At 45.7% G+C, this 12,825-nt stretch overlaps 1 protein-coding gene across 1 annotated transcript in view; it reads right to left on the reverse strand.

Moving 5' to 3' along the window:
* Positions 1-8,513, reverse strand: part of TMEM63C (transmembrane protein 63C) — a 65,421-nt gene extending 56,908 nt beyond the window's left edge. The window contains exon 1 of the mRNA XM_080977886.1: positions 7,673-8,513. The gene's annotated coding sequence lies outside the window, so the exon portion shown is untranslated. The remainder of the gene's footprint in view (positions 1-7,672) is intronic.
* Positions 8,514-12,825: the final 4,312 nt, after the last annotated feature.

The raw sequence follows: 12,825 nt of genomic DNA on the forward strand, positions 1-12,825 counted from the left end.
CTCTGCTCACAAATGAGCCCAGAGAGGGCTGCCGACGTGCGTTATGCAAACAGCACGCTCTGTTCCAACCTTTTCCAGACACCTCAACAAGAGCAAGCGCAGAGAAGACAGGCAGTCCTTATCACTCCATTAAATGCTCGACTGTGTAAGATCCCTCTGCTCCAGTGACGGCTGTGCAAACCCATAAATCCCGGCCCGCTTTCCTGCCAAATGGAACAGCAAGGTTTACATACTTCCCCTAAGTGGTAAGCAAACTTCCTTTCCAAGGGACAGGCAATCTATCAGAGCTCGGGTTCTCAGTTAGCCCCCTGATCTACAAATGCACAGCTTTTCTCAAGTGGCCGAGAATCATGCTCAGCTCCCCTGAAAAAGCTTGGGTTTGCAATCACACTGCACGCTTCTGAAGACCAGATTCTGACGACAAACAAAAGGACAACATCAACGTCCACATGCCCAGTTTGTATGCTTCAGCTGGCAGCTGTTTGGTCTGATCCAGCCACAGCAGGTACACCTGGCTCCTGGGAACACAGGAAGATACAGGAAGAAGCTGAGCCACTCAGTCCTTTAATCTATCTAATTTAACACTGTATATGTGGACCAACAGTGGCTCTTCGGGATTCAGGAGTCTCCCCCAGCCCTTCCAGGAGATGCCAAGGACTAAACCCGGGACCTTTTGCATATAAAGCATGTGGCTTTACTACCGAGTCACAACCCTTGCCCTAAAGCCTAGAGGAATGTTTGGCTCCTGGCTCCCATCCAATCACATAGTCTTGGGCAACTGATGTCTCTTAGTGTGGTAACAACAAAGCCAGTTATTATGGACAGAAATATCCTCCTGCCAAAACAAGCATTTCCTCCGCTTTTTACAGTTTGATTGAAACAGGATTAAAGGATCAAGATAGGCATTTGTTGTGAAACAACTGTGTCTGTGTCCGTGTGAAAAACTACAGCTTCCATTTTAAAACATGCCATAGTCCCATCAATCCACAGTGAAAATAGTCGTGAAGAGGCTTATTTCGCAGCAATTTACAATAACCACAAACACTGACAGACCATTTTCAAACTTGGCTTCCTCCTCCCCTTGCTAAGGAGAGGAGGAAAAACAAGATCACTGGAATAATGCATAATTCTGTATGCTTGAAGGAAAGGCATGTGGGTCTGTGGCCCGGTTTTAGTCTGCACAACACTGTAAATCTAATTGAGCCTCCCAAGAGAAAACCTGAGGGAGGAGGATATTTATTCTTCTGCAGCAAAGGAACAAATCTCCACTTCTAAGCAGGAACGCTGGAGCTGAAGTCCTAGCTCTGTCAAAGGTGAGGGGCAGGATGGGTGAATTAAGAAATGCACAGCTCCAATGCAATTCCTTTCTGCTCTGTTGTATGAATTTAAGCTGGTAGCTTATACTACCTGCCCACTGATCTAGCAAACTCAGCCCCGTCTACTCAGACTGGCAGTGGCTTTCCAGGGTTTCTTGAAAAGGTTTCTCCCACCTCAGCCTAGCTGATCCTTTTTACTGGAGGTGCCAAGGATTGAACCTGTGACCTGCATTCAAAGCAAGTGTTTTGGGCCTGGGATAGCTCAGTGGGGACAGCATGAGACTCTTAGTCTGAGAGTTGTGAGTTTGAGCACCACGTAGGGCAAAAGATTCCTGCATTGCAGGGGGTTGGACTAGATGACCCTTGTGGTCCCTTCCAACTTTACAATTCTACTGTTGAGCTGCAGTTGCTGCCTGCCAAACAGTCTGCTGCTATGAAAAGGAGGGTGGCTCCCATAACCCTGCTCAAATCCTAGCTCCACCACCACCACAAAACAGTCTGCCTCATTCCCAAGCTTTTAGGATATGTTCCGACCAGGCTAGGAACAGCTCGAAGCAGCTCCAGGGCCTGAAGACCTAAATAAAAGAGATGACAGTTCCAATCTATCAACTTCTTGTGGCTATGAAAAAGCACAGGAGACCAGTAGGTCTGTGGCAGACATCTGAATATTATTACACTCCCATGCACTGCAACACCAGCAGTCTGGATTCAGCAGTAGTGTACTGGCAAAATCCCTTCATGATAGTTACAGCCATGTCCCTTCACAGTCTTGCCACTTCTAAGATTATACAATAAAATTATAATTACACAATAATAAATATTGGGGGTGCATTGCACCAATCAATACAGATCTAGCCTTTCAGCCAGATCCACTGTTTTCTGCACACATACATGGGCAAATGATTTGCAGTGCTGCAATATCTTCTTTCAGAGGAACTTAAACTGCATTTTTCATAAAGTTCCGTTGTGCACAGCAGAATCTCTTGAAACTGAAGCACCTTGTAGCTTTGGATACCGGAGACAGGGACCCTGCTGCCGAATAGGAACAGGTCCCCTGCAACCCCGGACCACTACACCACTGGGCAACTTCTCTCCCAAACAAGCATATTCCTAGAGGAGCAGTATGTCAAACACGGCAACGGATTTCCAGAAGGAGGCACTCTCCTGTTAACTGACTTCCCCATCTGCAAGGTGACATGGCCTAAATTTCTTAACTTGTAGTAATAGACTGCCACCACAACAGCTTTGAGGATGTGTGTGCACCTGTTACTCACGTGGCGATGGTACATTTTAGCAGAACGCTACTAAGTGCTAAGAACATGACAGGAACAAACCCTACCAACGCTTTTAAAAATGAAGCCTTTGATAGATATAGCAGGACAGGAACTGACCTGCTGCCACACACCTTAGAAGTACAGTTACTAGTTACAAACTTAATTCGTTCCGGAGGTCCGTTCTTCACCTGCAACTGTTCTTAACTAGAGGCGTGCTTTCACTAATGAGGCCTCTTGCTGCTTCTGCACTGCTGGCACACGATTTCCGTTCTCATCCTGGGGCAAAGTTCTCAACTCGAGGTAACTCTTCCAGGTTGGCGGAGTTTGTAACCTGAAGCGTTTGTAACCTGAGGCGTTTGCAACTCGAGGTACCACTGTACGTTAATAAAGAAAGTAAAGAGATAACGGCTTGCTAATCCAGAATTTAGATGACCACGTCTTTGCTCAACATCCAGTTACAACACACCCTTTCTGCGAGCTCTTCCAACAACTCCCCCCCCCATCTGTTTACCATCCGGCCAGAAAAACAGTGTATATTGCCCACCAATAAGGTTGCCATGGCATCGAGAGATGCTGCTGGGCAACAATGCACCAATATAACCCGTCATACCCTGCAGCGCAAGCATTCCCAGGCATCTGCATCCCCCTTGTCGCTTTTATTGTGATTTACGGCCACTTCTCTTTCACTGCAAATCAGAAACAAGCAAGAATCTCACGTCGCTGAAATACAGATTCCTTCAAGGTAGTACGGGGAGGCAAAATTGGATCGCTACACCCTATTTCCAGGAGAGGATTTTCCCACCCTGAACTTCGCAGGGGCCTGGAGTTTATTTATTTATTATATAAATTGTATTTTCAGTTTTTCACAAGTTGACAAATACACACCCTATAAATGCATACCTCCAATACAATTGGATATTTGACTTCCCTCCCCCCACCCTCCTTTTGTGGTTCCTTTTCTAATTTAAATTAACATTGCATTTTCCACTTTATTCCACTTTTTAAAGTTATTCTTCCATTTATCTTAGTACAATTTTAACTGCTAATGAACTTGCTTGTATGCCAGAATTTTTCAAATATGCTACAAATTTTCCTCACTCCTTTTTTTTTTTTTTAATCCCTCTTGGTTTCTTATTACACCTGTCAGTTTTGCCTTTTTGCCACAATCCAGCAATTTAATCAGCCATACTTCCTTAGCTGGTATAACATCTTCTTTCCACCTCTGGGCAAACACCATTCTGGCTGCAGTTGTGGCATACATGAACAAATTTTTAGGGTCCTTCGGAATCTCTATATTCACTATCCCTAACAGAAAAGCTCCTGGTTGTTTTTTTTTTAACTAAAGTTATTTTAAACATTTTATTCAGTTCATTATATATCATTTCACAGATTTCCCAGGGGCCTGGAGTTTAAGCAGGACCACTCTGGAAAGCAACTGTGTTCACTGCTCGTGTGCCATGGTTTCCTACAAACATACATATCTTTAAACACCCATGTTGTATCCCAGAACAAGTGGAGAATTGTAGTTTCCATTTTAGAAACAAGGAGGAAATTTCTAGTCCTGGTGGCTACGGTGAGCCGACTGACACTGTGCAAGGAGCATCTCAGAAGCCAGTGGCTTGAACCAAGCTTCCCAGCGGCCACAGGTTATGGCACTGCAGTAGACTGAGATGTGTATTCAAGACACGCCCTCCTCCTCTTCCAGGAAGGTTCATGCACTTGGTGTGATAATAAATACAGGCCCAGAATAAAGAGCAGTGATAAGAAAAGGCAGGTGCCACGTAGTTCACTTCAATGGATTCCTACAGAGGTGTGGGTGTGAGGAAGAGGCCAAACATCACCAAAGAGTTTAGAAAAAGCTTCAGCAGGAGAAAATATACTGACAATCTGAGAGTACCGGCTCCCTATGCAAGCAAACTATAAAGGAGCTCGGCGGTTTTTATGGTCTCTGTGTTTCTGATTCAGGCCTAGTGCAGAAGCTACTCCCGTTCCAGCAGTCATAGAATTCACTCACAAAGCACTTATGATTAGGGCCGTCATACAAGGATATAGAAGTTATGAACAACAGGGTGATCGTAGGGGCAAAGCCGTAGATCAATAGCTGAGCATTAGCAGAAAGTCCCAACTTCAATCCTTGGCTTCTCCAGTTTAAAAGATGGAAAGGACTCCTGCCTCAGTCCTTGTAGAGCAGGCATAGGCAACCTTCGGCCCTCCAGATGTTTTGGACTACAATTCCCACCATCCCTAAACACTGGTCCTGTTAGCTAGGGATCATGGGAGTTGTAGGCCAAAACATCTGGAGGGCCGAAGGTTGCCTAAGCCTGTTGTAGAGGAACGGCCAGTCAGAGCAGGCCAGGGATCACCAACACTGTGCTCGTGAGCATGCAGATGCACCCTTGACACCTTCTCCTGACTCCTACAGAGTCTCTGAGGGACCCACCCCTTTGCTGCTCTCTTGGTTGTGAGGTGATGAGGGTTGATACCTTCTTCTCCCTTGAAAAGTGCATAGAGTTGCAGGAGGAAGCTGCAAGAGTGGCACTCTTCCCTACTTCCTCTTTCATCTCTCATGTTCTATTTAAGGCTCAGATTAATTCTGCTAGATCTGACTTTTACCCCGATCTCCTGGAAAAGTGAAATATGTGTTCATGTGCTTTCTCTTTTTCTGTCTCTCAGATGTGTGTGTGATTTGAGGGAGAGAAGTGAACAGAGGCAGGGAAGCCCACAGGACTCCCTCAAAAATGCATTATGTGTCCGCATGATTATAGAATCATAGAGTTGGATGAGACTCCCAAGGGGAATCTAATCCACACACCCTTTGCAATGCAGGAATCTCAAATAAAGCACCTGCGACCATCCATTAAAAAGGCAATACTGAGCTAGAGAGACAAATAGCCTGGTTCGATATAAGATAGGTTCCTATGTGTTCCAGGTATTATAAGCATAGTACAGTAGGGTGTTACGTGCTCTGAAATCAAAAGTGGGTTTTGAAAATTCCTTTTATAGGTCACCACTGTGAAAATTTTTACCTTCGTACTGAACTAACTTCTCACCACTGTCCCTGAAATGAAAATTCTTGGATCACAGCCTACCATCCCTAAAAGTTTCCACAGCTGGCAGGAGATCCCAATTCATAATTTGGGAGTTCCTCTCCTATGGGTCAGTGCATTTTTTTTAAAAATCAGCATATAAAAGCAAAGGTCCTAGATCGTATTGCAGCCCAACTAGTGCAGTAATAGTTATGCTTCAGGATTAGGTATAGATTTGTCAAATTCTTCCCATTATGGTAAACTTGTGTCTTAGCTGTACCACCACAGAGGGCAGGTGAGGTTCTCACAGGTTGGATTGTTCTTCCATACAAAAATAAAAAATAAAAAAAATTCCATCCATACAAAAAACTAGAAGTCATGGAGAAGGGTTCTATTTGAGTCTTTTCCCTCTGAGATGCTTTTTGTTTCTGAAGGGAGGAGCACTCAATTGTGCAAGCCCAACACCTGCAGTCAAAAATGGTGACACCCAACTAGGCCTCTGTCAGTGCTTACTTTCTTTTTTAAAAAGAAGGGAAGAAAAAGGAGATGGTGATGATCAGGCCTGCCTACAAGGCATAGTCTGTTAATGGGAAGCCTTGCCCCTCCTAACGTGGGGAAACTTAGCTGTTTGTGACAGAAATGCACTCAGTATTGCCCTTTCTATCACTAACTAATATACTCCAGGGCTGTGTCAATGCCTTCAAAATAGTACCTGAGGCTTATAGTACAATTCTATACATCTTGTTGTCTTTATTTATTTTATTACTCATTAGATTTCTTATCCATCCCAGGATGGTTTGCAGCAATTTTAAAATTAAATATTAAAAACAGTTCAAAACAAATTACAGTCAAAAGAATGCAGTAGGTCTTAAAGTGTATCTCTCTCTCTCTCTCTCTCTCTCTCTCTCACACACACACACACACACACACACATAATACCAGGAGTCAAAAGGCCAGGGTAAGAGGTGCATCTTCTTGCAACCTACATAATGAAGGCACTGGTCACATCAATGTGGGGAGGAAATTCCATTATTTAGGGGTTGCCACCGAGAATGCTCTCCTGGGCCGACACCCCAAACACCTGAGGGCAGTGCCCCCAACCCGCCCCCACTGCTGATCTTGACACCCACAGAGGTGGCATTCTTTCAGATATTTGGGTGTAAGCCATTTATTCAGAAGTATGTCCCACTGAGTTAAATTGGACGTTCTCCCAGGTACGTGGGACTGCAGCTTTAAGCCTCAAATTTCAGCACAGGTGCCTCATAAATATGTAGACAGCTGGCACAGAATCTATTACCATTTAGAAACTGTAGTTTAAGATCACTCTGCCAAACTTATGCAAGTGGCAAGGTTTTCATTCTTTCATCAATAGTCAGCACAAGGCTAACCCCACAATTCCAATAAAGGAGCAACTAGGCCCACTCACATTTTATTCTATTTTAAAACCATACACATGTGCATCTCTTTCCTTTCTGAAGCTGCTTTTATTTCCATGCCCTTTCTGTGGTGCCCATCCTGTTTCCGACTGTGGCTGTACAGATGTCGCCACCCGACCGAAAACAAGGCCCAAAGGCCCTACTCTTTGGTTGGGGTTTTCTTCAGGCTTCCTACCCTACAACTACAACACCATCTTCGCCGCTGCTTGCCAGCCTAAGCAGGGTCCGCGAGCAAAGGAGATTCCCCCAGTCTGCTCCTCAGATCATTGCAGGCAGGCAAACCACCCCCGCCCCCAGCGCAAAGCCCCTCCTCTCCTTTCCCATGGGAATCTCTCGCCACGGCAACGCGGACCCTAAGGAGAATATACATCCCTATGGCTAGCTTAGGTCGGTGGTGGTGGTTTCCTACGGATCCTGACGGCCTCCCAAGCCATTCCTGCCTCGTGTTTTGGAAATATATGCGCACACAACCCTTCCCTTCTTCCTCCAACCCCTCTGGGATCTCCACCACCCGAGGCGGGCTGCTCTGCGCGCATCTTCACGAGACGCTGCAGTCCCCGGTCACAGAAGTCGTGCAAAAAATTAGAAAGGACCATGCTGCAAAAGAATTGCTCCCCTACCTGGAAAAAAAAAGGTAGCCGAGATCTTGCTTTCCCCTCCCGCCTGCTCCGGCGTGAAATCGAAGGACGCTTTCCCGAAGGACGGCCGCCCGCCGGAGACACTTTTTGGGGCCAGCTTTTCCCGGCGTCTCCCCTCTCCAGATCAACGGCACACTTGCTCGGGGAGACCTGCTCCGGTTTGCAGCGTCAGGCTGTTCCAGGCGCCCAGCGAGAGACCATAACAAACCCACTTTTCGCCAGGCAAGGGGCCGTCGCTAAATTCCCGAATCAGTGCAAAGGGCTACTCGCGCCGTTCAGGAACTGGAGCAGAGAAACCCGGTCTCTGCCCCACCCACATCCCCTCCCGGGTTCGCTCGGCGCGCCGTGACCGCGCAGCTGCATCCTGGCGTGGCCACGGTGGCGCGCCAGCCCGGCCTCCCCTCTCCTGGAGCGGGGGTCTCCGCGCCTGGAGCTCTGGCTCGAAGGAAGAGGACGGGCTTCCCACGAGGTAGAAGGCAAGAGCCGCCAGCAGCGGGCAGCAAGGGATCTTCCCGTTCCGCCTCCGCCCTGCCCTCCCGCAACGCGGCGGCGGCGAATGCGCGCCTCGGCCCTCGCTTTGCTCCCGAGTTGCATGCCCGGGGAAGGGACTCTCTGCAAGTTGCCGAGCTAAGCCGAAGCACTTCGAAAACGCGAAAGATGCCCATGAGCCGGCGGCAAGGGGTCGGTCCCTTCACGAGGGTAGCTCGCAACCTATCAGCGATCCTGCTCTGGGGTTTTCGCGTTGCAGGCTGTAGCCCAACAGGTGCACCTTTCTCTGTCCCGGAAGTGCAGCGGTTGGGGGAGCATCATCAGCTGATTTTTTTACGTAGTTATAGCAAGTTAATAATAATAATAATAATAATTAATAATAATAATAATAATAATAATAATAATATTTATACCCCGCCCTTCCAGGTTCAGAAAACCAGGCTCAGGGCGGCTAACAACAAATTTAAAACAATTGTAATACAACATAGAAGCAGCGTGAAATACAGTATAAAAGCATGAATGACAATAAAATTCAAAGTTCAAAAATCATTTTGGGGAATTCCATCCAATAAACATAAGATAGTCACCAGGGCTAGCTGGCTGAGTTAATCCTAGTTGGGCCAGCGAGGAGGCCAGGGGAGAATTAGCTGTGGGGTCTCAGAGCGAGTAATCTTCATAAAAGGGGAGGGGGAGGGAAGAGAAGTGAAATAAAAGATCAGGCTGAATTCAAATTAAAGGCCAGGCAGAATAGCTCTGTCTTACAGGCCTGGCGGAAGAAGGTTAAATCCTGAAGGGCCCTAGTCTCATGTCACAGCATTCCACCAGGTCGGAGCCATTACTGAAAAGGCCCTGGCCCTGGTGGAGGATAGTCTGACTTCCTTAGGGCCTGGGACCTCTAAACTATGGTTATTCATGGACCTTAAGGTCCTCTGCGGGGCATACCAGGAGAGGCGGTCCCGTAAATACGAGGGCCCTAAGCCACAAAGGGCTTTAAAGGGCAAAACCAGCACCTTGAACCTGACCCTATACTCCATCAGGAGCCAGTGCAACTTGTAAAGCACTGGGTGAATATGCTCCCATGGCAGGGACCCCGTGAGGAGCCTCGCTGCAGCATTCTGCACCCGCTGGAGTTTCTGGGACAGTTTCAAGGGCAGCCCCGCGTAGAGTGAATTACGGTAGTCAAGCCTGGAGGTGACTGTCGCATGGATCACTGTGGCCAGATCGGGGTGGGAAAGGTAAGGGACCAACTGCTTAATGCGGCGAAGATGGAAAAATGTCGCCTTAGCTGTAGCTGTAACCTGCGCCTCCATGGAAAGGGAGACATCAAGGATTACACCCAAACTCTTAATGGAAGGCAATGGCACTAATTGGGCCCCACAAGAGAAGGGGTGTGGCTTACCTGCCCCCTGCCATTTTATTCAAGTTGGTACACCCCACATAATCGATCACAAGAAGCGGTGCACACCCCCCGTTTGAATGGCAATGCCCCTCAACTTTGGGGATGTTGATTTTTTTTGGCAGTGAGGAGGGGAGGAGACGAAGGAACCTCGGCCCCTAGGAGTTGGCTCCTATGAGTCAGGCTGTTTGTCAGAGTGTAGTCCAGTACTGTTTACTCTGACTCGCTGTAGCTCTCTGCAGAGTTATTTACAAAGAATTATCTAGTTAATAAGCTATTTAATAATAGTTAAGATTCCTGCATGATCCTCGGGATCCTTCCCAACTCTACAATTCTATGATTTCGTGTTTTTTTAAAGGAGGGCCTCCTGCAGATACCATCTTTATCAGGCAGTTCATCCTACAGCACACTGTTTTAGAAGTTATGTAACTTGTGAAGTAATTGCAATTAAATGATTTGAATACCTCTAGAGTTCGTGTGTACAGGTGCTGGCTGAATGAAGAAACTGTACAGCAGGGGTGAGGAATCGATTTCAGCATGAGCGATGAATTGGAATTTGCCCAACCTTACAGAAGGCCACATTGCTTTGGTGGATATGACAAAAGTAGGCGGGGGCAAAAAGCACAAAGCAACACCCCCCCCCCCCCCCCGCAAATGGATGCACCTTGATTTCCCCCCATTGTCAGGAACACATAAGCACAGGGCACACAGCACTCTCCTTTACACACACACACACACACACACACATGCACAGAGCCATATAAACTCTTGCACACCAGATATGATGCAGGCACACAAACACACATATGCAAAACTACCCCTCCATTGCTGGTGGCGGTGGCAGGGAAAGATCCCTCTGCAGATTCTTTAGATAGGGGTTTTATCTTCCCATCTTGACAGTAAGCACTACAGCACTAAAACTGGAGATAACCCCTCTGTGAGCAGGCAGAGGGGTTATCTCCAATGATAGAGCTTAGTACTCAGATCAGAGATCCTTTGGCCTAGTCTTTAAGAGTAAAAGGCAGTATTTCTACTGCTACCAATCCAAGTACTAGAGTGGGGAGGAAGGCTGCCTTTATCATTGTTGCTATTATTTATTCAGTTTATATACCACGTCTCATCTGTAGATCCCAGGCCAGTTCACAGCATAAAGAGCAGGAAGAGAACTTATCTCCAATTAGCACTGGGTTGCTTAGATAATCCTTTAACTGTCCCACATCTGATGCCATATGACAGCAGGTAAATGGCAGGTGGGCACTGTTTGCCACCATGGACCAAATGGAGAAGACTGGCAGGCCCAATTAGACCTGTTGGAGCAGAGGTTCCCCACAGCTGTTGTTCAGCATCAGGTGAGTTGGAGGCAGTGATCTGTCAAGGTACTTTGTTCTAAAGGAGGAATCCAGTGCCTAATCTATCTGGTGCACAATGTGAATGACTTGAAGTCCATCATCTGCCTGGAAACTGCTGGTACCAGTTTATCCTACTAAATGGTAAAACTAGATGGCTCAGCTGAATCGTAAGAAGAGTTATAGAAGAGAATCAAGTCTTTAAATTTGATGAGTCATAGCATGACTCAGCTTGTGCTTCCTTTGTCCTCATTCCTAAGTGAATCCCTCCTCCTTAGCTGTCTTGAGTAAACAAAACCACCTGAACAAGATCAAAACATCCTGGTCCCAGGCCAGATCAGGCACTGCTAGATTCATTTATTTCAGCTCTATATAAGCACAGCAGGGACTGATCAGAGTTGCAGTCTGGAAGGCCCCTAGTTGGGATAGGATTGGGATGTTACTAAGAAGAAGATTCATGGATGCTGTGTTTATGGCTTTTTTTTTGCCTGCTTAGTCTGTTATGTAGCCTCAAATTCCCTGTTCGTTTCAGATACAGAATCCTATATTGCCAAATCACATTTATTGATCGCTTTTGCCTGTTACTGTAAGGATAACACATCACTAATTCCCCAAACTGCATCAGTTTAAAAAAGAATCAACAATAATAAAATATTGCATACCACTTAGGCTCCACATCTGCGCCCCAGCCTCCTATATAAAATATTCATAAATGCAAATCAATCGTTAAAGAACAGCCTGGCTGGGAAGAGTAGCTGTGTAAGAATGGCACCCTTGGGTTCCATGTTTGGTGTCTGCCTTTGATTCTAGATCTAACCCCCTTAATCAAAATATTGACCTTTCTTCATGTCAGTGCAATTGCCTCATGAGGTGGGGTCTTCCTTGGCTTTTCAATCATAAGGAATCTGTTCCAGCACAACACATCCAGTAAAGTTAAGCCCAGTGATTTCAGAGAGAGAGAGAGAACAAAGTACATAACTGACTGGTCAAACAGAATCTCCATTTTACAGTCAGTGATTTTAACCATAGAATCATAGAATCATAGAGTTGGAATTGACCACAAGGGCCATCGAGTCCAACCCCCTGCCAAGCAGGAAACACCATCAGAGCACTCCTGACATATGGTTGTCAAGCCTCTGCTTAAAGACCTCCAAAGAAGGAGACTCCACCACACTCCTTGGCAGCAAATTCCACTGTCGAACAGCTCTTACTGTCAGGAAGTTCTTCCTAATGTTTAGGTGGAATCTTCTTTCTTGTAGTTTGGATCCATTGCTCCGTGTCCGCTTCTCTGGAGCAGCAGAAAACAACCTTTCTCCCTCCTCTATGTGACATCCTTTTATATATTTGAACATGGCTATCATATCACCCCTTAACCTCCTCTTCTCCAGGCTAAACATGCCCAGCTCCCTTAGCCGTTCCTCATAAGGCATCATTTCCAGGCCTTTGACCATTTTGTTTTTGTTTTGTTTTTTAAATGATATTTATTGAAATTTGAAAAATACAAAACTTACACAAAAACAAAACAGAAACAAAAGGTAAGAAATAAAAATACAAAAAATAAAGGTACAAATATGAGAAAATAGAGAATATAGAAAAAAAAATAGAGAAAAAAAACAAAACAAAACAAGTTCATTATTTTCGAATCCTTAACTGTCATTACCTTCTTTCTTAGACCTCCTCCTCCTCCCTTCCTTTGTATTCTAGTTATTAATTATCCCAGCAAATCCTTTCCTTTCCATATTTCAAAAAAATAAGACATAAAAAAAAAATTCTAAACTAATTTAATCCTATCTTTCTATATTAAAATAAACCTTAAAGTTTAAAATTTAAGTCTTAACTTTACCAACTTCTTGTGTTCATAATGTTCTTTCATAATTCTTTATACATCTTTACTAAAGCCAGGT

Source organism: Podarcis pityusensis (assembly GCF_964106645.2).
Source record: "Podarcis pityusensis genome assembly, chromosome: 1".
Classification (NCBI taxonomy): Eukaryota; Metazoa; Chordata; class Lepidosauria; order Squamata; family Lacertidae; genus Podarcis; species Podarcis pityusensis.